General features: G+C 43.8%; 1 protein-coding gene across 3 annotated transcripts in view; it reads left to right on the top strand.

Moving 5' to 3' along the window:
- ntrk3a (neurotrophic tyrosine kinase, receptor, type 3a) overlaps positions 1-25031 on the top strand; it is a 240888-nt gene that overhangs the window by 133347 nt on the left and 82510 nt on the right. The window lies entirely within an intron of this gene.

The raw sequence follows: 25031 nt of genomic DNA, 5'->3' as shown, positions 1-25031 counted from the left end.
TTCTGGGGACCCTATTTTTTTCCAAAGCATTTCTCTCAACCACACCCTACCCCAAATCTATTGACACAACCTTAAAAAAACTGCTAGATTTAGATATTTACATCAACAAATAACCTTTAATTTATTTCTTGTATGAAAATGAAAATAAACCAATAAATACATTTACTCAATAAAATTGTATTTTTCAAATTAACTCTCAAATTTTTTTATATATTGGCTCATGATTATTATATTTTTCGGGGAGCGACCGCATTGCATTTCCCCTGGCGACCCCACTTGGGGTCATAACCCCGACCCCAATGGGGGTTGCGACCCTGACTTTGAATACCACTGCCATAAACTGTATACACAGTCCACTTTCTCATCTGTATACAGCACACAACAGTATCGCTACTTACACTTTATTTGATCTAGTGCTTGTCTTGGTATGTGGGCCGGCAGGCGGAGGTGGGGGTAACGCTTGCCATATTGCAGATTTGATCCCTGTGAAGAATGAGTTTGCAGTAGTGTCAGTAATGCCAACCAATTCCAAATATGGCTCAGTGCAGCCTAAGCTTATATTTTCTGAATCACGTCCAAGCACTACTTATCACTGTCTTCTGGTGGCTGATGCAGCTGGTTCCGCTGTGTACCGTGTTGGCCTTGGTGCTTTCTCTGACTGCAGCAGGAGGGGGTGATGCAGTAGTAGTAACCACCCCTCTCTCGGCTTCATGTCCCTTCCCCTGGAACAGCCCTGTCTTAGGTATTGGCTCTGCTGCTGTTATAAACTGTATGACAGTGTTTACAGTGTTTCAGGTAACACCTGCCGGCTTTGGCTGATGGTTGTGCATTGCCTGGTGCCATTTTGTGTAGACATAGCTTAGGAGGATTTAGACAACCTCTCTCGGTCTCTCTCGCTCTCTTTCTTTCCCCAGTCTCTCTCTCTCTCTCTTTTTTTCTTTCCCCAGTCTCTCTCTCTCTCTCTTTCCCCAGTCTCTCTCTTTTTTTTCTCTCTCTCTCTCTCTCCAGTCTCTCTCTCTCTCTTTCTTTCCCCAGTCTCTCTCTTTCTTTCTTTCTTTCTTTCTTTCTTTCTCTCTCTCTCTCTCTCTCTCTCTCTCCAGTCTCTCTCTCCCCAGTCTCGCTCTCTCTCTCTCTCTCCCTCCCCAGTTAGTCTCTCTCTCTCTCTCTCTCTCTCTCCCCCCAGTCAGTCAGTCAGTCACTCTCTCTCCTCAGTCAGTCACTCTCTCTCCTCAGTCAGTCACTCTCTCTCCTCAGTCAGTCACTCTCTCTCCTCAATCAGTCACTCTCTCTTCTCAGTCAGTCACTCTCTTCTCAGTCAGTCACTCTCTCTCCTCAGTCAGTCACTCTCTCTCCTCAGTCAGTCACTCTCTCTTCTCAGTCAGTCACTCTCTCCCCTCAGTCAGTCACTCTCTCCCCTCAGTTAGTCAGTCAGTCAGTCATTCAGTCACTCTCCTCAGTCTCTCTCTCTCTCTCCCCAGTCTCTCTCTCGTTTTCTTTCTCTCTCCCCAGTCAGTCAGTCAGTCTCTCTTCTCAGTCAGTCACTCTCTCTTCTCAGTCAGTCACTCTCTCTTCTCAGTCAGTCACTCTCTCTTCTCAGGCAGTCACTCTCTCCCCTCAGTCAGTCACTCTCTCCCCTCAGTTAGTCAGTCAGTCAGTCAGTCAGTCACTCTTCTCAGTCTCTCTCTCTCTCTCTCTCCCCAGTCTCTCTCTCTTTTTCTTTGTCTCTCCCCAGTCAGTCAGTCAGTCAGTCAATCAGTTAGTCAGTCAGTCACTCTTTCTCCCCAGTCAGTCAGTCACTCAGTCTCCCCAGTCAGTCAGTCAGTCAGTCAGTCAGTCAGTCAGTCAGTCAGTCAGTCAGTCAGTCAGTCAGTCAGTCAGTCAGTCAGTCACTCTTTCTCCCCAGTCAGTCAGTCAGTCAGTCAGTCACTCTCTCTCCTCAGTCAGTCAGTCAGTCACTCTCTCTTCTCAGTCAGTCACTCTTTCTCTCTCCTCAGTCAGTCAGTCAGTCAGTCAGTCAGTCAGTCACTCTCCTCAGTCTCTCTCTCTCTCTCTCCTCAGTCTCTCTCTCTCTCTCTCTCGCTCTCCTCAGTCAGTCAGTCAGTCACTCTCCTCAGACTCTCTCTCTATCTTTCTCTCCTCAGTCAGTCAGTCACTCTCTCCAGTCAATCAGTCAATCAGTCAGTCAGACAGACACTCTCTCTCTCTCTCCCTCTCTCTCCTACAGATAATGACATCACAACTCCCATTAGAATATGCCATGCATTGGACATTTGTGTGTAAGCATGTCCCAATTATGGAATTGCTGCCACAATCACACACATATCAAAGGGATGTTTAATGCATTGCTTTTCTCCCTTACGTCCGTCTGGAGGCCTGTGGTATTGTATTTGTCTTTCATCATCAAGTGGAAAATAATCAGTCCCTGTATCTGATGTTAACAACATTAGAATACCCCCAGGCCTCCCAATGAAGCCTGTAGTTCTCTAATGAATGCATATACCGCTAGCTGACTGCTTGCCTTGGCACTTTGCCGTCTCCATTGACTTTCTCTTTTTCACTCCTGTTCCCACGGGGGATATTTTTTTCTCCTCCTCCTGGCTCTATCACCCCCTCCATCTCTTCTCTTCCCCTGCCCCGTTCCTCTGTGTTTCCTCTCCTCTGTTTGACAACAACAGAAAGCTCTATCAATCCTTTTTAACCAAGGTAATTCAAAGCAGATTAAGCTGATAACATCATCGGATGTGGTATTAAAAAAAGTTAATGGAAGGAAGAGAGATTGAGATAGTTGCAGACGTTGGAAGGCAAAGTGCTGTCGGTAAAGGTACTGCAGGAGTGAGGGAGCAGCCGGTTAAACCCGTTCCGGCTGCTTTGCTCTCCAGCTGTTTACATGCAGACACACAATGTCTCCTAGTTCCGCTGCTCTGCATGCATCCCCAGGCCTCGTTCTCTCTCGCACAGACACATCCTGGCTGCATACAGTCCATTTGGCAACCGTGAGCAAAGGGGAGTCTTGAGGGTTCGCTTGGGTGTCATTTACCTTTAAATGGTTTGTCTGATTAGGAGTCCTCATATGTCCCCGGTTAGCTGGGTCGTCTGATTGGGAGTCCTCATATGTCCCCGGTTAGCCGTGAGACGTGACTGCCAACAGCCCAGCACCATGCCACTCCCCCCTGTGTGAATACAGGGTATTAGAGAAAGAAGGCAGGAACAGAATCAGCCATTCTCCTTGAGTCTCTGAGCATGTCTGCCATGTTGTTGTTACTATGGTAATTCTGGCTGATTGGCATGTGGTATTAGGACTGGAAGGAGAGCAAGGAAGCTCACAAATGTGCTTTGGCGTGTTTTTTATGCCCTGGAATTAAAAAAGAGCCTTTGGAATGCCGACTGACTTCGGGAGGAGAATAGTCTGGCCATGAAAAGCATTCATTGTGTCACCCTTGAGAAGTTTATTTTCTTCTTCGCAGGAAACCTGTTTGTAGACAAAGTATTGAGACTTCATTTCCTTCTTTTGGTGGCGGTCCAGTGGAATGAATGAATGAGAGTTGTTCATATGAAGTGAAGCGTTAATGACAGTAATCTACTCATGTGGTGACTGAAAGGCCATCCCAGAGAAGCAACTGAAAGCTTGGCTAATACAACATCTTAACAACATTACAACCCAACACTGTTTTGTAAAGGAGTCCTTTTTTGCAGGTGCGTTTATATGCCCACAGTTTATATGGCGGTAAAGCAGCAATCTCTATTTGGTCTCGTGTGCTCTGTGTCTAGTTGTGTGGCTGGTCGTAGCTGATAGGCCTGTTTGGTGTGAGCTGCTTGTCCATACCATCTCAGTCTTATCAGGACTCCCCCTGCATGGCAATGTAAGACCAGACCGCAGGGCATATTTAAAAATACCCTCTCCTTTAAGTTGATTCTCATTCCACCATAGCAGTGGTCCTCTCTCTCTCTAGTGTTAAACTTTCTCTGAGGGCTCACTGTGAGATCCCATTATTACTGTCTTAAATCTGACAGCAGGACCTTCACACTGATAGGAGAGGACTTCTTACTTTTTACTTCAGAGAACAAAAGGAGTGTGTGTGTGTGTGTGTGTGTGTGTGTGTGTGTGTGTGTGTGTGTGTGTGTGTGTGTGTGTGTGTGCGTGCGTGCGTGCGTGCGTGCGTGCGTGCGTGCGTGCGTGCGTGCGTGCGTGCGTGCGTGCGTGTGTTTCTCGCACGAATGTACTAGAGGCTGGAGTACTGGTGAACTTGACAGCACACACAGCTGAGTCATCTGTCCCACACCCTTTATGTCCTGGGATAAATCTGACAAGGCCTTTTCCTATGGACGTTTGTTTTACTGGCCCACTTTCATGGCTTGGCCAAGAGCATAATTCATCAATCAGACAGCCGTCCTGTAACTGACATTACTACATAAACTCACAGTATTGCTATTTGGACTGCACCGCTCCTGGACTATACAGTGGATCTTTCTACATACAGACATCAAAGTGAATATCTGATCTTCACAACACCTCTCAGGAGGATGAATGACATTTAACATCAATGAAAAGATTTGACATTGTGTTACAATTCCACCACTTTAGAGAGCGTGAGTTTAATCAGGACATTTTTTAAGCATGCAGAATTGATGCTCTGAAATACTGCTATTAGTTTCTCAGTCTTTGTCCTTTTTGAATGCTTAGGTAAAATGTACTGTAGATTGTTTTGTTTGGTAACAATGGCTATTCACTGACGTTCTTACCTTCATTACTGCCACATTGACACCAACGTGTTGCATCAATAACATGCTAAAGCCTGTAATTATTCAACAATGGAAATGTTGCTTTGCCCAATATATGCCAGCCAGAAAATGTTCAATATGCTAATGAGACTGTTGACCTCACTAGAAATAATAAAACACGCTTGCTTGATTATCCCTCTCCAGTTAAATATGTTATTTATTCAATACTTGTGTTGTGGTTAAAAGGAAATAATCTAGCAATTCACATTTACAAAGACCCTTTTTTCTTCACTGTGTCTTTACATCGCTCTACACCACCTGGGCAAGAGCATCAAAACAACGGCATTATTAAAGTCTACAATTGTTGCTGCAAATTGATAGGGACTGATTTCAAACAACTAGTGCCACCCCTGCATAAAATGACAGTCATTTAATATCCCATACAATCTATTTGAGCTGTGTTCACTGTTGGTTTGGAGAATTCCCACAGACTCCCCACCTCTCTAAATTGCTTCTAGTCCATATTTATTTTGCCCGGGGGTTGAACCTGCAGAAGGCCTTCAGCTCTGTAGAGTGGTGCTGTAATACCCAGATTAAACTCCAGGCTGGCGCCGTGACATGTTGTACTCCATCGGATTGATTTACTCACATCTCAGGCCTGAACGCTAGGCTACAGTACACTGCAGCACACCTTCTGGATGATGTTTAGGTTTTTCCTTCCTCCCCAGAGTGCTTGATTGATTTCTAAGCGCAGTTATCTGGTTATAATTACAGGTTTTGTGAGAGGCACAATGAACAAGAGATGGGGAGAGGGATGCCTTGAGTGGCCTCATTTGTTTCCATTGACAGAGTGGTAACCGGTGATCGATTGTAGATGCCAGGGCTGTAGCAACCACCTCCAACCTCTCTCTCTCTCTCTCTCTCTGTATGTCTGTCTGAACAGCCTGGAGAGTCAATGTGTTGTGCTGTAATGATTCACACTTTAGTGGCTGCTGGCTTCGCTATAACCTATTGTATTTTCATTTACAACTAGATAGTTGTGCATAGCTGTGCTTTTTCTGTACAGAGTGTGATAGAAAAGTCTGTTAATTATTGTGGATGTGGAATCACAATTCATGAGCTAGGTATTAGGGTATGATTCATATATGCATGGATCACGTGAACATGCTTTTCCTGAGCAGTCCATGTTATAGAGGGCAGCATAGACCTAACAGATGCAACTATTCAGAGACCTTTATAACCTGTAATTTGCTCTAAAAGGCAACTAACTAAATGGATGATAAGTATTTCTTACTGACAGGATGCACAGGACCAGTTCGTGTTGTTACTGTATTTTCCTTTGTGCCACTCAAGCCATCCCAGAACCACCCACCCCTGTGCCAATGTAATGTTTCTGGGAGCTGGTGCTGTTAAGGAGTTAGACCTTCTGCCTGTAGGGCATGCACAGATTCATCTGGTGATACGGAGTTTGAAAAGCTCCGAAAATGAGGCTTTTAAAGAAAACGGGCTCGGACAGTGGACAAATGATTTCATTAGGCATCTGTGAGTCCACTTCTTCCCACAACAAATTCCCTGCGAAAAGGGGAAATTGAATTTTCGTTCTGAAGCAATGGTCCTTTATCTATATTCAATCTTATTTGATGTCCAGACAGCTTTAAGTGATGTCTGACTTTAAAACCACAAGATGTAATGTAATTTACCTTATGGGATTATTCATGAAATATGTTCAATTTGTTTAGAATAATGGAGATTATTAGAGTTCCAGCTTGCTCTTATATAGTGGGTCTGTTCTCAACAGATGGGGTCTTAGCAACACAAACAGGGGTCTCCCTAGCTGCACACCCTGAAATCCATGAATCCCTATAGCACGGTCTGATTTCCATCCACAAAACCCACTGTATCCTACGACTAGTGGCCTGTGTGGGCCTGTCACTCAGTGTCACAGTGGTTCGAGGCTGATTGTACAGCATTTGATTGGAAGAAGTCACGATGGCTTTAACAGCGTTGTCTTTTGCCCCTGTCTATTTCGAGAGCACCTCCGAGCCCTCTTCACTGGATCCACTGCTGGACCAGAGGAGCACCTGTCTGCAGAGCGAGCTGGTGTGCGTGTCAGTGTACAGAAACAGACAGGGCTGCTGGAGAGGGGAAGCGACTGGCGAGGGGAGCGAGACAGCGGATTAAGTCCTGACACTCATACTAGTGCTGTGTCTTGTCCATCGGTGACTAACTGAGCTTTTTCAGGCCTGAGTGCCCTGCAGCAACCCTACCTTCGTCCCTCCACCGTGCAGCTCAGCTCTTTGCTCCTGTCTGCTCTCGTTGTCCTCACTCTCTGCCCTCCCCCCTGACATCCCCCGTCCCATGTCTGTCACAAGGGTTTCCCTTTCTCTTTGCAACACTACCTGTGTACCGCCGAAGGGCGATTAGCACACACCAGTGAAGCAAAGTACATCATTCATGACTGGCTGGGTTTTGGCCACGCCACTGCAGAGTCTGAGGGGAACTGCTTAGAATGCTATCGTCCTACATCACTGGAATACATGACTGTGGATTATTCAAACAGCTCTGTGTAAGGCATACCAATGATCCAGTGGCTTGTGAAATACAAGTAGAATACTTTTTTTGTTACAAGTGTCACACACTTCATTTTAAACATGGCTATTAGCTACCCACGTACATACCTACATGCTCTTTCAAATGGCTATCCTTGGTTTCATGCGGAGATAAAATGATAGAAGGTATTGTGGTAACATGATGGTGAACACGTGCAGTCAGATATATATATATATGTGTTAGTATTTATTTGTATATTGTGCCTTTTTGCTTTATTCTCATACTCATTGCTCAGTTAATTAGAATTAAGTTAACCCAGTACTCAAGTTAGGCACTAAGTCAAGTGATTTATTATATCCTATTTTAAGTCTGGCTTTGCCAACCTTCTCAGACTGTAGGAGGAAGGAGGGTTTGTGGCAGGTATTTCCTTTGGAATACCTGTTTATACACCTGGCTTAAGGCAGCTTATCAGAGTTAAAGGTGGCATCCCCATCATCTCAACAACATGCCCTGGCAGTTTAAGCTCCCTTGAAATGGTTTAGAGGGGATTGAACAGTGCCGCCCTCTCTCTCCCCCATTGCCCCAGATCGTTCCCTCCCATCTGCCATCACTTTTCTGTGCCACGGATAAAAACAAAACAGGAGTCCTCAACACCCTCGTTACTTATTTATCCCAGTTAAAGATGCATGAGAGACGCCCTGGAGACGCTGGCCCTCCTCCCCTGTCCCTGTCCTAGAAATAGCCGAGAGTCAGTCAACTAGCTGAGGCACCGACCAACCAGGGCATTGCTCCATAATCACTAGAGCAGCAGACACAGGGCCATATGAAAAGAGGCCAGCGTTGAAGCTTTAGGGTCCTGCTCTGTTTGCTGGGTGGGAAGCCACTGCCAGCCCCCATGCCAGCCCCCATGCCAGCCCCCAGCAGACTGGCTGGGAATGTGTTGGCAGTGGTACCTCTGAAGCCTACCTACCTACTCCTTCCAAAACATACACTACCTCGCTACATCTCACTCAATCCATACAGCTTAATATAGCCCTGCCCGGATGCATATTCTGGAAATAGGACCTTAGCAAGAAAGAAAACCAGTATGTGGACTACAAGGGAGGACGGCTCATGATAATGGCTGGAACAGAGTGAATGGAATGGCATCAAACACATGGAAACCATGTGTTTGGTGTATTTGATACTGTTCCACTCATTCCGCTCCAGTAATTCCCACGAGCCTGTCCTCCCCAATTAAGGTGCCACCAACCTCCTGTGGTGGACTGGAGAATGTGTGTTATTTTTTACACACACAACTCCATACTGAAAACGCCGTACCACGGGAATAATATGTAAAAATATGCAGTAGTACATGTTGATATGACATGATGGCTGGGCTCTCCATTCCCTTAAAAGTCTTTACACTCGGAAGAAGTGACAATGTAATGGCCATATAAGAGGATTTAGCATTAATTCTCCGCCCCTTATTAGTGGTGTATTAGTCAATTTAACTCTCTAATGCTCCACATTGCATCTAATTCCAAATGAATTTAGCTCCCATCAAAGAAAGAGAATGATGTGCTTCACATACAGCAGACAAGGCCATGGGCCATAGGAGGTTGGTTTGCTGTGCACAAAATCCTGGCTGGGTTTTCAACGACCTTGTCCTAGAGAAATATAGCATATACAGTAGTACAGTATAAAGCATAACATGGAAAACAGCCATGCCAGTTCCCTGTAGGAAAACAGCCTGGCTGGGTGTTCATTACCATTCAATTGCTCATTTAAAGATATACATAATTATGGACCTCTTAAATTTATGTTTAAACACTTTCTTGTCCTGAAAAACAGCCATGTAGTGCAGTATACCCCGTGCTCTAAAGACTGTTTCCCCTGGTCTGTTCTGAAAGGCAGTAGGATCTGGAGAGAGAACCTATGGGACAGAACATCAGTTCTGGAAATTCAAAGCTTTTTGTTGTTGTTGAATTTTTAACATCCAATATCTGGTTATGGTAAAATGTTTATTTATTTATTTATTTAGCTGACTACATATGAAGAAAGCATGTCTTTCACGCTAGACATGAAGAAAGCACATAGTGAAGTCTATGAATTAAATATGGTTAACAATCCGACCTCATTTGATTCTGTTGTTTTTGTCAGTTTAAGAGAGAAAGCGTTTTGCGTGAGGTGAAAGTTGCCAAGCGCATTTTCAATGGCATGCTAAAACCAAAACCCAGTCACTTTGAAACTGAAAATGGAACAAAAGTATGGAAAATCAATTATAGAGTGATTCCCCTTGTTCTCAGCACCAAAGTAACAAAGTAAAAGGCTTTCTCTCTATTGGAAACATGTCCAGACGGAGTGAGAAGCTGAGAGCTTTAGATGCTCTTCAAACAGAGAAGGGAATAGACAGATGAAGGCCCTTGTCCCACACCACTCAGGCCCTCTCATCTAGAGAGATCTGAAAGACTCACTGTGGACATCTCCAAGTCAGACATGGGACACTCACACGGACTGGTCTTCATCACTGAGTGTTTGTCCGAAGACAACTTTGAACTGCTAATGGCGAAAAAGAAAAGTTTTGTTACATTTTCTTATTCATACTGGATCAGAGGTTTTTCAGATTGTCTTGTATTTGCTTTTAAATGGTCCCTTGGCTTTTCCCAGTCTTGTCTTTCTGCAGCCACTTGCAACCAGTAAGGGATTTGAGACAAATCAGAGTATTTCAATCAAATCATCAAATTATATAAATATAAATAAATAAATAATTAATGGGATGTATAGACATTATGGACAGTATATGGATAGAATATGTAATATATCTGAAGAATACGTAGGATAGAATAGCGTACAGCAATAGTTAAATAGGATAGGCCTTGACTAGAATACAGTATATACTGTACATACTGTATGAAGTGGGTAAAACATTATCAAAGCGACCGGTGTTCCTTTATTAAAGTGACCAGTGTTCCATGGCTATGTACATAGGGCAGCAGCCTCTAAGGTGCATGGTTGAGTAACTGGGTGGTAGTCGGCTAGTAACAGTGACTAAAGTTTAGTGCAGGGTACTGGGCGGAGGCCGGCTAGTGGTGACTATTTTACAGTCTGATGGTCTGGAGATACAGTATAAGCTGTTTTTCAGTCTCTCTGTCCCACCTGTACTGACCTCACCTTCGGGATGGTAACGGGGTGAACAGGCTGTGGCTTAGGTTACAGAGGTCCTTGATGATCTTTTTGGCATCCTGTGACACCGGGTGCTGTAGATGTCCTGGAGGGCAGGTAATGTGCCCCTGGTGATGCGTTGGGAAGACCGCATCACCCTCTGGAGAGCCCTGCGGTTGTGGACGGTGCAGTTGCCACACCAGGTGGTGATACAGCCCGACAGGATGCTCTCAATGATGCATCTGTAGAAGTTTTAGGTGACAAGCCAAATTTCTTCAGCCTCCTGAAGTTGAAGAGGCGCTATTGTGCCTTCTTCACCACACTGTCTGTGAGGTTGGACCATTTCAGATTGTCAGTGATGTGTACGCCAAGGAACTTGAAATTTTTCACCTTCTCCACTGCGGCCCTATTGATGTGGATGGGGGCATGCTCTCTCTGTTGTCTCCTGAAGTCCACGACCAGCTCCTTCGTTTTGTTGATGCTGAGGGAGAGGTTATTTTCCTGGCACCACTCCACCAGGGCCCTCACCTCCTCTCTGTAGTCTCATCATTGTTGGTTACCAGGCCTACCACTGTTGTGTCATTTGCAAACTTGATGATTGAGTTGGAGACATACATGGCCACACAGTCATGGGTGAACTGGCAGTAGACAGGAGGGGGGCTGAGCATGCACTCTTGTGTGGCCCCTGTGTTGAGGATCAGCGTAGTGGAGGTGTTGTTGCCTACCTTCACCACCTGGGGGAGGCCCTTCAGGAAGTCCAGGACCCAGTTGCACATGGCGGGGTTCAGACCCAGGGCCCCAAGCTTAATGATGAGCTTGGAGGGTACTATGGTGTTGAAGGCTGAGCTGTAGTCAATGAACAGCATTCTTACATAGGTATTCCTCTTATCCAGATGCGGTAGGGCAGTGTGCAGTGTGATGGTGATTGCGTCATCCGTGTATCTGTTGGGGCAGTATGCAAATTGCAGTGGTCTAAGGTGTCGGGTAAGGTGATATAATTCTTAACTAGCCTCTCAAAGCACTTCATGATGACAGAAGTGAGTGTTACGGGGTGATAGTAATTTACATTAGTTCAGTTACCTTCACTTTCTTGGGTACAGGAACAATGGTGGACATCTTAAAGCAAGTGGGGACAGCAGACTGAGATAGAGAAATATTGAATATGTTCGTAAACACTCCAGCCAGCTGGTCTGCACATGCTCTGAGGACACGGCTGGGGTTGCCGCCTGGGCCAGCAGCCTTGTGAGGGTTAACACGCTTAAATGTCTTATTCAAGTCGGCCACGGAGAACGAGAGCTCACAGTCATCGGAAGCAGCGGTGGCTCTCGTCCAAGTTTAGCTTGTCCGGTAGCAAGACGTTGGTGTCCACGCTGTGTCTGGTTTTCCCTTTAAATTCCGTGATTTTCTGGGGTTCCTGCCACATACGTCTTGTGTTGGAGCCGTTGAATTGCGACTCCACTTTGTCTATGTACTGACGTTTTGCCTGTTTGATTGCCTTACGGAGGGCATAAATGGACTGTTTGTACTTGACCATATTCCTTGTCACCTTGCTGTGGTTAAATTAAGTGGTGCACACTTTCAGTTTTGCTCGAATGCTGCCATCTATCCACGGTCTTTGGTTTGGATAGGTTTTAAGCCTGAAGAACAACCAAATTACTCAACATCCAAATGTTGTACGTGGAGGAAGTTTTGCCAAGTGCACTGTGAAATGTTTTGGAAAGTTTTAATGGAACAACCCCGAAAGTCAGACTCTTCCCACAAACCATCTAATTTTCCTCAACTTCAGAAGCATCTACATTTACCAAATGTTGTATGGTTATCCTTAGATATATTCTCAAGACTTGCCCAGAGTGACCGGGTCAATCAATTACTAATACTCTTAAGTATTTTTCTTCAACTCGCAATCTATGGATTCTATTCGATAGAATCAAATTGCATGTTAAACATCACAGCATATTTGAAAGATATATGGTGCGTAGAAATCCAAAGAGGGTGGCCAGCAGAGATAGGTGGGATGGGCTGAGGTTGGGATGTGGAATTGGAGACAAATGGGAGTGGAATTATTTTATTTTTCGTGGGGGGGTGCAGCAGCTCTTGGGGTGCAGCAGCTCTCGGGGTACTGTGTATGTGAGGGGGTGGGTGTCTTGGAGGGCTGGTGGCCTGGCGGTTGGAATCTTGGGCTGGTGGCTGATGGGTCACTGGTTCTGGTCCCTGTTTTTGACCTTGTTGGAGATCTGTCGACGCTGGTTGCTTCTGTGGGTCGCTCTGTATGGGAGTCTGTTAGATAACTAATGTGATGTACTGTAGATGTTGAGCGGCTGCACTGAAAGTAGATTGTATGTTTTAAATATTCAATACAAAATATTTTTTTTTAAGACTTGCCCCGAGGGAATTGCTGATATGTTGTGAATGTTTTATTCTAGATGACATTTTCCAAAAATGCATTTATGTCTTTTAGTATTTTACAGATAGAAATAAAGAAAATAAAGATGAAAAAAGGTATTACTTATCCACAATCTGCTCTGAGTAAGTCCGGTCCTGGAGTGTCTTAAAAAAATGATACCAACATATTTACGCTGACTTAACCCATTTAATCCCATCAATCCCATCAAAAACACTTTTGCACTTTACAGGCTCTAGAGAAGTTCAAGTTGTACATATCAACAAATAAGTCTTATATGATGCCTTATTAAGATGTCTAGTATGATTTAGAGAAGTTTCATATGATTTCTCAAAATGGCCACAAGACCACATGTTTTTCAAATTCCAAGTTGTAATTTCAGAGAGGAATTTGAAACCAGAAGTCTGTATTCAACAGCTTAAAAAAAACAAATACATTGTTGAAATAAGAAAATATTTTCTTTGTAAATATAAATGTTTAAAGGTCAAGTTTACGTACTGTATGTGCCTTCATTTTGAATACTATCAGAGTCGTGTGTATAGGTGGCAGGGAAGTCAGGCGCAGGAGAGTCAAACGGAGTGTAAAATGGAGTCTTTTAATGAAAGTCCAAAATACATGCTCCATAACACTAAATAAGAAACGAACAAACAAATATGGGTACGAAGACCCGTCGCGCACCTATACACATAAAAACAATACTAACAAGAAACAATCTCTGACAAAGACATGAGGGGAAACAGAGGGTTAAATACACAAGAGGTAATGGATGGGATTGAAAACAGGTGTGTGGGAAGACAAGACAAAACCAATGGAAAATGAAAAATGGATCGATGATGGCTAGAAGACCGGTGACGTCGACCGCCGAACACCGCCCGAACAAGGAGAGGCAACGACTTCGGCAGAAGTCGTGACAAATACATTGAATCCATGATGCTCGTGGTATATGAAAATATCTTAGCGATCACATTTGTGACCAATGGGAAATGGGTGTAAGGATACAAAAAACTCATTTAGGTAATGGGTCTGGATTGATGTCTATTGACCATTCAAATCCTTAATACAATATAATAATAAAAATGTCATACAAAAAAGTATTATATTTGTATCTACACTGAACAAAAATAAACGCAACATGTAAAGTGTTGTCCCCATGTTTCATGAGCTGAAATAAAAGATCCCAGAAATGTTCTATGCGCACAAAAAAACGTATTTCTCTCAAATGATGTGCACAAATATGTTTACATCCCTGTTACTGAGCATTTCTCCTTTCTCAAGATAATCCATCCACCTGACAGGTGTGGCATATCAATAAGCTAATTAAACAGCATGATCATTACACAGGTGCACCTGCTGGGGACAATAAAAGGCCACTCTAAAATGTGCAGTTTTTTCACACAACACAATGCTACAGATGTCTCAAGTTTTGAGGTAGAGTGCAATTGGCATACTGCAGGAATGTCCACCAGAGCTGTTGCCAGAAAATGTAATGTTAATTTCTCTACCAAAAGCCGCCTTCAATGTTGTTTAAGAGAATTTGGCAGTATGTCCAACCGGTCTCACAACCACAGACCACGTGTATGGCATCGTGTGGGCAAGCGGTTTACTGATGTCAACATTGTGAACAGAGTGCCCCATGGTGGTGGTGGGGTTATGGTATGGGCAGGCATAAGCTACAGACAATGAACACAATTGCATTTTATCTATGTAAATTTGAATGCACAAAGATACTGTGATGAGATTATGAGGCCCATTGTCATGCTATTCATCCACTGCCATCACCTCATGTTTCAGCATGATAATGCAGCCCCCATGTCACAAGGATCTGTACATAATTCCTGGAAGCTGAAAATGTCCCAGTTCTTCCATGGCCTGCATACTCAGACATGTCACCAATTGAGCATGTTTGGGATTTACCAATGTGCTATCGTGCAACTGATTGTTGAGAGAGCTCCACTTTAAAACAAATAGATTTACTGTTGCTATCACAGTTAGAGCTATTTTACACAGATTCCACGTCACAAATCACAATACGTTGCCAAATTACGTCGATTCAACCAGTTTGTGCCCAGTGGGTTGGCACTCTGACTGGTTGGCTGTGGCTATGAGAGCCAGAAGAGCTAGCTCCCTCCCTCCCCGGGGCTAAGCATTAATGAGAGGAAAAGCCTCTCAATGTTTCATGAGGGGCCTTTTCATTTTTAAGGAGTCGAGAGTAATTGTTGTGTAATCACAACGCGCTTGTCTTAATTATTTATCCGGATGGTGTTTGAGGATGGAGGCAGTGCAGACAGAGCAGGATGGAGAGAAGAGGTATGGATGGAGTGGGCCGCGGTGGATGTCACAGTAATGGTGGTGATGGACACAACCTGGATCTGAAGTGTGTTTAAATAGCCACTTCCTCACGACCATAGTTAACATTGAGGGTCCATCCTTATCACTGGATACTGGTAGGCACTGCTAGGCATTGAGAAATAGACTCATTTTGTTCCAACCTAACAGTTATTTGACTGGGCTTTCAATGGTTTTCCTATTAACGCTGAACGGATGGTCTGTGTATGGTCTGTTATCTGACATTATGGAACAACCATTGGAGATGTTCTGTCTTTACAGAACATCTAATCGTCAATCTACCCACCACGCCTCCCATTGGAATATAAATAAGGCCTTTTTCTGTGAATATGTGGAATCGTTACACTTGTAGATAAAGTTTGTGTAACTTTCAAGAAAATATCTTGAGTCATTCCAAAGCACCATTTTCATAAATGGAACACAGTGGTAATGATAAATCTAGTGGAAGCTGTTTGTTCCACATATCCTGTATTCTGCCAATGACAGCTTGCATAAGCGATGTGTTGGAACACTACTTTAGTCCATTGTTCATCATGTTCTTCACATAAAGAAGATCGAGAGACAAACGCTAAATTGCTAAACATAATTTTCCCAAGAAAGTTCTAAATAAATATATTGTGTGTGTGTACACAGTGATTTAGAGTGACATAACAGACAGAGACAGCATCACTCTCATCCTCCTCTCTCTCTTCACGCAGTAAGTCTCCTGTCAATAACGTGGGGGCTCGTGTTCTGCTGTCAGTAGCGGCGCTCCACAACGGCACCACTTTAGTTGTTTGTTTGTATTTGTTCCTATTAAGTCGCCGGGGAAGTAAAGCTCTCCTCTCGGCTTCCACCTCGCCCAGGGGAGCAGCTAGTGCTGAGGAGAGCAAAACAAACAAGCCAGCCTTCTGTCAGCCACCTTACGCAGGCAGCCAGACTGCAGACCCCCCCCCCTCTGGCTGGTGGGATCCACTCCCCAACTCCCAATCAGACCCAGACAGGAAGGCCCAGAGTACACAGAGAGGAAGGCCGGAGGTGCTGCTGATCTAAACTGGAGCATGGATGGAGGATGAAGGTAGAACATACACTCTCTAAAGGGCTTGCTGGCATCTACCCACAGGCGCACGAGCCTCATTTAGACGACTGCACAGTCAGGCATAAACACACAGAACATACAGTGCATTCGGAAAGTATTCAGACCCCTTCACTTTTTCCACATTTTGTTGCTTTAATTATTCTAAAATGTATTGAATAAACATTTTCCTCATCAATCTACACACAACATTCCATAATGACAAAGCGAAAACAGGTTTTTAGAAATTGTTGCAAATTTATAAAGAATAAAAAACTGGAATGCCTTATTGACATAAGTATTCAGACCCTTTGCTATGAGACTAGAAATTGAGCTCAGGTGCATCATGTTTCCATTGATCAACCTTGAGATGTTTCTTCAACTTGATTGGAGTCCACCTGTGGAAAATTCAATTAATTGGACATGATTTGGAAAGGCAAACACCTGTCTATATAAGGTTCCACAACTGACAGTGCATGTCAGAGCAAAAACCAAGCCATGAGGAAAGGAATTGTCCGCAGAGCTCCGAGACAGGATTGTGTCGAGGCACAGATCTGGGGAAGGGTACCAAAACATTTTTGCAGCATTGAATTTCCCTAAGAACACAGTGACCTCCATCATTCTTGAAGAGGTTTGGAACCACCAATACTCTTCCTAGAGCTGGCCACCCGGCATTCGGGGGTGAACCCGATGGTCACTGACAGAGCTCCAGAGTTCCAGAGTCCCTATGTGGAGATGAGAGAACCTTCCAGAAGGACAACCATCTCTGCAGCACTCAACCAATCAGGCCTTTATGGTAGAGGGGCCAGACAAAAGCCACTCCTCAGTAAAAGGCACATGACAGCTCGCTTGGAGTTTGCCAAAAGGCACCTAACGGACTCTCAGACCATCAAAACAAGATTCTCTGGTCTGATGAAACCAAGATTGAACTCTTTGGCCTGAATGCCAAAGAGTGTCTGGAGGTAACCAGGCACCATCCCTACGGTGAAGTATGGTGGAGGCAGCATCATGCTGTGTGGATGTTTTTCAGCGGCAGGTACTGGGAGAATAGTCAGTCGAGGGAAAGATGAACGGAGCAAAGTACAGAGAGATCCTTGATGAAAACCTGGTCCAGAGCCCTCAGGACCACGACCGGGGCGAAGGTTCACCTTCCAACAGGACAACAACCCTAAGCACACAGCCAAGACAATGCAAGAGTGGCTTCGGGACAAGTCTCTGAATGTCCTTGAGTGGCCAAGCCAGAGCCCAGACTTGAACATCTCTGGAGAGCTGAAAATAGCTGTTCAGTGACGCTCCCCATCCAACCTGACAGAGCTTGAGAGGACCTACAGGGAAGAATGGGAGAAACTCCCCAAATATAGCTGTGCCAAGCTTGTAGCATCATACCCATGAAGACTCAAGGCTATAATCACTGCCAATGGTGCTTCAAAAAAGTGCAGAGTAAAGAGTCTGAATACTTATGTAAATGTGTATTTCAGTATTTATATATGTAATACATTTCTAAAAACCTGTTTTTGTTTTGTCATTATGTGGTATTGTGTGTAGATTGAGGGATCCATTTTAGAATAAGGTTCTAACATAATAAAAAGTGAGAACAATCAAGGGGTCTGAATACTTTCCGAATACACTGTACAAACATGCACATTCACTCACATATGCAGACACAGACGCAAACAAAATTATAAACAGTATCCAATTAAGAAGGCATGTGTTACTACAGCGTAGGAAGAGTCATGACAATGAACATTTAATAGTCTGGCAGTCACCTGTGAAGTGCAGCTTGTTTGCCTATAACAACCCTGATGTGGTCACCCATATTAAAGATATACAGTATTATAAACTGGGTGATTCAAGCCCTGAATGATGATTGGCTGACAGCCACAGTTTATCAGACCGTATACCACAGGTATGACAAAGCATTTATTTTACTGCTCTAATTACATTGGTAACCAGTTTATAATAGCAATAACCCACAGGGGTTTGTGGTATATGGCCAATATACCATGGCTAAGAGCTGTATCCAGGCACTCCGTGTTGCGTCCTGCTCATGAACAGCCCTATTGGCCATATACCATATACTACTTTGTTCAGGGGCAGAACAACAGATTTTTACCTTGTCAGCTCAGGGATTCGATCTTGCAACTTTTCAGTTACTAGTCCAACGCTCTAACCACTAGGCTACTGCAGGCTGTAGCTCATCCATCAGATGATTTTCTATAGGATCTCATTATTCAGATGACCCCTTCTACAGTGAAGCTGTAGGTCTATAGACTCGAGCCCTTTTCTCTCTTGAATTGCAATGTCAGAGCCCCGTGGATATGTGTAGATCCCATTGGCTGTTTTACCTCACTCACATTGAATTATCATCAATTCCCCCCCTTTGTTTTTTGATGAGTCACAGCACATATTCCTGTGTGACACATATTGAGCCCCTCTTCTATGAAGTCAAAACATGACATTTGTCATTCTCAGTAGTGACAGGTACAATTGTAACTGAAGAAGATAAATAGATTGGTTTGTAAGAGGTTTGAGCTGAAGGTCAGTTGTCATCTGGAGCGGTGAGGCATGTCCGTTTCACACATACCCTTTTATCAGTCACGCACACACACACGCACACACATCTTTCAGTCAGAGCATTGCAGAAACAAAAACAGACAGACAAACTGACAGAAATCTCTGAAAATCAAACATTTCATGGCCTGGATGCCAGTAGTTAACCATCAAAGGTTTGCCTACCTCCCACTGTCACCCAACATTTGTAGGGGGAAATTATTCCCCTATTCAACTCCGACTTGTTTACCTATTTACAGAGGAAATCTTGTCTAATTCCTGTCTTAATTCTCTCATGCACCAGACTAGCAGACAGACAAAACAATCATATCATTCAGGCAATCACATTCTCTCAAAAAAAAATGTACAGCCATTAGCGTGAGTTACGCTTGACAGAGAGAGAAGCATTCTTCAAACTCCTTGGAGACACCTTTCACAGAGAAGCAGCAGAGAACTGGGCCTAGTTTCTACCAACATGCACCATGAAGAAGTTACATACAGTTCATAACAGTAGCGGCTCACTCAGGCTCATGTAGGGTCTAGATTTAACTGAAAAGGTTTGTGGCGTTAGTATGGATTCTCGCTGGCTTTCTGACAGTCTGATTGTCTGCATTATGGTTGAGGCAAAGGGAGCCTAGTGCTGAGGAGGGAGATTGGAGTGGTCTACTGTATCAGTGATGTACAGGGTTCCCCAACGGTTATTTTGTTGTATTTTTTGTTGTTGGAGAACACCAGCAAATCAGCTCCAAGTGATTTTAATTTTGGAAATCTGTTCCAAAGTATTCCCATGTATAATAGAGATGCATCTTATGTATGCAACAGTGCCTCTTCAACCTCAGGAGGCTGAAAAAATGTGTCTTGGCCCCCCGAGAAATGGTCTGTTCAGTCCGCTACCATCTAGAAGGTACAGGTACAGGTGCATCAAAGAGACAGTACAGAGACAGTACAGGTGCATCAAAGCTGGGACAGAGAGTGAAAAACAGCTTCTATCTCCAGGCCATCAGACTGTTAAATAATCACCACTAGCCAGCCTCCTCCCAGTACCCTGCCCTGAACATTAGTCACTGTTACTAGCCGGCTACCACCCGTACTCAACCCTGCACCTTAGAGACTACTGCCCTATGTACATAGTCATTGAACACTGGTCACGTTTTAATAATGGAACACAGGTCACTTTAATAATGTTTACATACTGTTTTACCCACTTCATATGTATATACTGTAGTCTAGTCAAGGCTCATCCTATATAACTACTGCTGTACACACCTTTTCTATTCATATACTGTGTCACACCCTGACCATAGATTGCTTTGTATGTTTCTATGTTTTGTTTGGTCAGGGTGTGATGTGGGTGGGCATTCTATGTTGTATGTCTAGGTTGTCTATTTCTGTGTTTGGCCTAGTATGATTCCCAATCAGAGGCAGGTGTCAGTCGTTGTCTCTGATTGGGAGCCATATTTAGGTAGCCTGTTTTCCTTTGGGTTTTGTGGGTGGTTATTTTCTGTATCCTGTGTAAGTGGTTTCACCATACGGGACTGTTTCGGGTTGTTTGTACTTTTGTTATTTTCGTTCCGTGTTCGTTTTGATTTATTAAATATATCATTATGGACACTTACCACGCTGCGCATTTGTCCTCCGATCCTTCCTACTACTCCTCGTCAGACGAAGAGGACGAAACCCGTTACATACTGTCCATGTCTATACACACCATCATATACATATGCAGTTGAAGTCGGAAGTTTACATACACTTTGGTTGGAGTCATTAAAACTAGTTTTTCAACCACTCCACAAATTTCTTTTTAACAAACTATAGTTTTGGCAAGTCGGTTAGGACATCTACTTCGTGCATGACGCAAGTAATTTTTCAAACAATTGTTAACAGACAGATTATTTCACTTATAATTCACTGTATCACATTTCCAGTGGGTCAGAAGTTTACATACACTAAGTTGAATGTGCCTTTAATTGGAAAATTTCAGAAAATTATGTCATGGCTGTAACGGCTGTCCTCCTCTTCAGACGAAGAGGAGGAGTAGGGATTGGACCAAAGCGCAGCGTGGAATGTGGACATAATGAAGTTTATTAAAGTAAAGACGAAAACCGAAAACACTTCAACAAACTACAAAATAACAAACGAACGTAGACAGACCTGAACTATGAGAACTTACATATAACACGAAGAACGCACGAACAGGTACAGACTACAACAAACGAACGAACAAACCGAAACAGTCCCGTGTGGTGCAACATACACAGACATGGAAGACAATCACCCACAAACAAACAGTGTGAACAGCCTACCTTTATATGGTTCTCAATCAGAGGAAACGTCAAACACCTGTCCCTGATTGAGAACCATATAAGGCTAATTACACCTGACCTAAACATAGAAACACAAAACATAGAATGCCCACCCCAACTCACGCCCTGACCAACTAAACACATACAAAAACAAGAGAAAACAGGTCAGGAACGTGACAATGGCTTTCGAAGCTTCTGATAATTGACATAATTTGAGTCAATTGGAGGTGTAGCTGTTGATGTATTTCAAGGCCTACCTTCAAACTCAGTGCCTCTTTGCTTAACATCATGGGAAAATCAAAAGAAATCAGCCAAGACCTCAGAAAAACAATTGTAGACCTCCACAAGTCTGGTTCATCCTTGGGAGCAATTTCCAAACGCCTGAAGGTACCACGTTCATCTGTACAAACAATAGTATGCAAGTATTAACACCATGGGACCATGCAGCCGTCATCCCGCTAAGGAGATGAACGTACTTTGGTGCGAAAAGTGCAAATCAATCCCAGAACAACAGCAAAGGACCTTGTGAAGATGCTGGAGGAAACAGGTACAAAAGTATCTATATCCACAGTAAAACGAGTCCTATATCGACATAACCTGAAAGGCTGCTCAGCAAAGAAGAAGCCACTGCTCCAAAACCGCCATAAAAAAGCCAGACTACGGTTTGCAACTGCACATGGGGATAAAGATCGTACTTTTTGGAGAAATGTCCTCTGGTCTGATGAAACAAAAATATAACTGTTTGGCCATAATCACCATCTTTATGTTTGGAGGAAAAAGGGGGATGCTTGCAAGCCGAAGAACACCATCCCAACCGTGAAGCACGGGGGTGGCAGAATCATGTTGTGCGGGTGCTTTGCTGCAGGAGGGACTGGTGCACTTCACAAAATAGACGCCATCATGAGGTAGGAAAATATTTTGTGGATATATTGAAGCAACATCTCAAGACATCAGTCAGGAAGTTGAAGCTTGGTCGCAAACAGGTCTTCCAAATGGACAATGACCCCTAGCATACTTCCAAAGTTGTGGCAAATGGCTTAAGGACAACAAAGTCAAGGTATCCGAGTGGCCATCACAAAGCCCTGACCTCAATCCCATAGAAAATGTGTGGGCAGAACTGAAAAAGCGTGTGCGAGCAAGGAGGCCTACAAACCTGACTCAGTTACACCAGCTCTGTCAGGAGGAATGGGCCAAAATTCACCCAATTTATTGTGGGAAGCTTGTGGAAGGCTACCCGAAACGTTTGACCCAAGTTAAACAATTTAAAGGCAATGCTACCAAATACTAATTGAGTGTATGTAAACTTCTGACTCACTGGGAATCTGATGAAATAAATAAAAGCTGAAATAATTCATTCTCTCTACTATTATTCTGACATTTCACATTCTTAAAATGAAGTGGTGATCCTAACTGACCTAAAACAGGGAATATTTACTAGGATTAAATGTCAGGAATTGTGAAAAACTGAGTTTAAATGTGTTTGGCTAAGGTGTATGTAAACTTCCGACTTCAACTGTATATTTATAGTCCGGGCTCTGACATTGCTCGCTCTAATATTTCTAATTTCCTTTCTTTTTATTTATAAACAGTTAGTTAGAATCATAAGCATTTTGTCACACCTGAGACAACATCTGCTAAATATATGTACGCGACCATTAACATTTGATTTCATTTTTGATCGTATACAAATGTAACTAAGGTTTGAAATTATTATTATGTCTTAGTCAAATATGATATCTGTTTGGGCTTCTTGCAGTCAATTTGTAGTCTACAAATTATTTGTAATTATGTACCGGCCCCCTGACCATCCACTCAAGAAAAAAATCTGCCGCGGCTGGATCTAGTTGATGATCTCTGGTCTAGGGGAAGCACATCCGAGATGGATATGCCCACTTTGAAATGAATTTAAGTCCGGAATCTAAATCATAAGATGGAGATAGCAAATTGCTTTCATCATTTGTAGGTTTTGAAAATAGGGCCATGGCTGTTTGCTGCTCTATGGTTTACGGTTTCCTTCTTAGAAGAAAGGCTTAGGGCACTACTTCTCTCCTTACTCCATCTCTTCTCACAAAGACATCCTTTCCTTTATCCCTCCTGTCATGTCTTGCTGGTGTACTGTATGGTGTATAAGATGTGTGAGTGGTGTCGGTGGTGTGATTTGGTGTGCAGTGGCCACTGTTACTATTGCCCTTGCATCAGAGGGGAAATGTCCATTCCCATCATCCTCTTCATACATGCATTTCTCTGGATCATCTTGGCACAAGAACTAAAGAATTAAGCAATAAGGCCTGAGGGGGTGTGGTATATGGCCAATATACCATGGCTAAGGGCTGTTCTTAGGAACGCCTGGATACAGCCCTTAGCCGTGGTATATTGGCCATGTACCACAAACCCCCGAGTTGCCTTGTTGCTATTATAAACTGTATACCAACGTAATTAGAGCAGTAAAAATAAATGTTTTGTCATACCTGTGGTATATGGTGTGATATACCACGACTGTCAGCCAATCAGTATTCAGAGCTCAAACCACCCAGTTTATAATAAGATATAAACCTCAATCAGTCATACAGATGTGCATATCAATCAGATTATCATACAATCAGACTACCAATTACAAACAATCTTATTATAGGAAATATTCAGTAATTAGATTAATCAAGACAGTTTTAGGAAAATGTGAAACACCGTTCAAAATGTCAGGGAATTGTCTTCTTGTCTAATTTTCTAATCCTTCTCTCAATTTCATCCTTACTTTCCTGCTCCACTGAGGACAGACTCTGACAATTTCATATCATTGAGCTTGACAATTGCTTCCAATTGTGCCTGCAATTTACAAACTCAAGGAACCTTGATGAACGAATAGTGGCAATTAGTCTGAGATGCAAATAAGCTGCTGGGGCAAGAAGAGGAGTTATGTCTGGTCCCCAATGATGAGGAAGGAAAGATAAGGACATGTCCTCTCCTTTCACCTGCTCTTTTCTCACAAGAGGATCCTTTCCATTCTCCCTCCTGTCATGTGCCAGTTGGTGAGTGGAACCAGGCCAAAGGGGCATTCATGGGCAAAATAACACTTCATTGTCCTTTTCTGGGAAAACAGTGTGTCATATTCACACGGCGATAGGAGAGTGTGTGTCTCACCTTGACACCGTCTGTAACACCCCTGTCCCATTGGCAGTGAAACGTGGGTACAGCCAGGGTGTTTTTGTGAGCGAAACGCATTATTGGTCCGCCTCTGTAACATCAGAATATATATTATGGTGCCTTCCCTTATGTTGTTCACACGGCTAGGAAGATGATTTACTGCATTACCATTAGTTGTTTGGCTATGTGCCTGGAATTGGCTTCTCTCTGATCAGTGTTGCTTTGAGCAGGGGAGAGCAGAGTAGAGCAGAGAAGCAGATATCAAATGGTGGCTCATTGAAATGAACCTCACAGCCACAGAAATAGGGAGGAGACAGACACAGCCCAGCGAAGCTCGTTTTCGGTAAGGAAAGGGCCCTGTGGTGACACCGACACGTGTTGTTGCAGCGCAGCAGTGCTCATCTGGATAAACAACAAGGATACAGTGGCAGACCAACAGGCGGAGAGGGAGAGCCGGGAGAGAGCAGGAGCATGGGGAGGAGTGTTGGGTTGTAATTAGCGCTGAGGCTGGTGCCTTCGGGAGCAGTGAGGGGGCTTGTGCCTCTCGTTCTCTCCCTCTCCCCCTCTCCCCCTCTCCCCCTCCCCCTCTGCTCACCAGGCAGTGACAGGTGGAAGTAGCAGCAGGTGAGGTTCTGTCTGAGTAACGAAGCACAGACAGGCCTCAGCAGCTACACGCTACTACACAGACTTTCATTAGAGCTCTGCAAAAGCCATAGTAGCAGAGCTGTAGAAAATAACTAGCAAGCAAACATTGTCTCAATCCAGCCTCACCTCATGTTGATACACTAGATCAGGGCTCTCCAACCCTGTTCCTGGAGAGCTA

Source organism: Salvelinus namaycush, chromosome 21, assembly GCF_016432855.1.
Source record: "Salvelinus namaycush isolate Seneca chromosome 21, SaNama_1.0, whole genome shotgun sequence".
NCBI classification, from domain to species: Eukaryota; Metazoa; Chordata; class Actinopteri; order Salmoniformes; family Salmonidae; genus Salvelinus; species Salvelinus namaycush.
Note: the sequence above shows the minus strand (reverse complement) of the source record. Positions and strands in the feature narration are given on the sequence as shown.